The sequence below is a fragment of the Bos indicus genome, chromosome 22 (genome assembly GCF_029378745.1).
Source record: "Bos indicus isolate NIAB-ARS_2022 breed Sahiwal x Tharparkar chromosome 22, NIAB-ARS_B.indTharparkar_mat_pri_1.0, whole genome shotgun sequence".
NCBI lineage: Eukaryota > Metazoa > Chordata > Mammalia > Artiodactyla > Bovidae > Bos > Bos indicus.
Window position 1 is genome coordinate 21,770,965 of NC_091781.1, and position 1,008 is coordinate 21,771,972.

At 43.2% G+C, this 1,008-nt stretch overlaps 1 non-coding gene across 1 annotated transcript; it reads right to left on the reverse strand.

Annotated features, from left to right (window-relative positions):
* Positions 1-680: 680 nt before the first annotated feature.
* On the reverse strand, positions 681-787 carry LOC139178731 (U6 spliceosomal RNA). The gene has a single exon (XR_011563225.1). It is a non-coding gene; the product is annotated as a U6 spliceosomal RNA (small nuclear RNA).
* Positions 788-1,008: the final 221 nt, after the last annotated feature.

Consider the following 1,008-nt stretch of genomic DNA (forward strand, 5'->3'; position numbering starts at 1 on the left):
CACCATTCAGTAATTATGAAGGGGTAAGTGCACCTTTTCAATATGCTATCTAGGTTGGTCATAACTTTTCTTCCAAGGAGTAAGCGTCTTTTAATTTCATGGCTGCAGTCACCATCTGCAGTCATTTTGGAGCCCCCAAAAATAAAGTCTGACACTGTTTCCACTGTTTCCCCATCTATTTCCCATGAAGTGATGGGACCAGATGCCATGATCTTCATTTTCTGAATGTTGAGCTTTAAGCCAAACCTTTCACTCTCCTCTTTTACTCTCATCAAGAGGCTTTTTTTTTTACTTACTAGATCACAGGTTTATTATAAAAGGATATAACTAAGGAACAGCGAGCTGGAAGAGATACACAGGGCCAAGGTATGGGAGAAGTTCTACAGAGCTTCCACGCCCTCTCCAGGCAGACCACTCTCCCATCACCTCCACATGTTCACCAACCTGAACTCCCTCTGAGAGAGTGATGATGAGTCTCATCATTCTGGGTTCTTACAGAGGCCTCATTACGTAAATAAGATTGATTAAGTCATTGGCCATTCATTGTTCAGCCTCCAGCTCCTCTTCCTTCTCTGGAGGTCAGGGAGTGGGGTAGGACAAAAAGTTCCAACCTTCAGATCATATGGTTCTTTCCCCTGGAAACCAGCCCCCATCTTTGAGTATTTTCCAAAAGCCATCTCAAAAATATGGAACGCTTCACAAATTTGCGTGTCATTCTTGTGCAGGGGCCATACTAATCTTCTCTGTATCGTTCCAATTTTAGTATATGTGCTGCCGAAGCGAGCACTCAAGAGGCTTTTTAATTCCTCTTCACTTTCTGCCATAAGGGTGGTGTCATCTGCATATCTGAGGTTATTGATATTTCACCAGCCAATCTTGATTCCAGCTTGTGTTTCTTCCAGCCCAGCGTTTCTCATGATGTACTCTGCATAGAAGTTAAATAAGCAGGGTGACAATATACAGCCTTGACGTACTCCTTTTCCTATTTGGAACCAGTCTGCTGTTCCA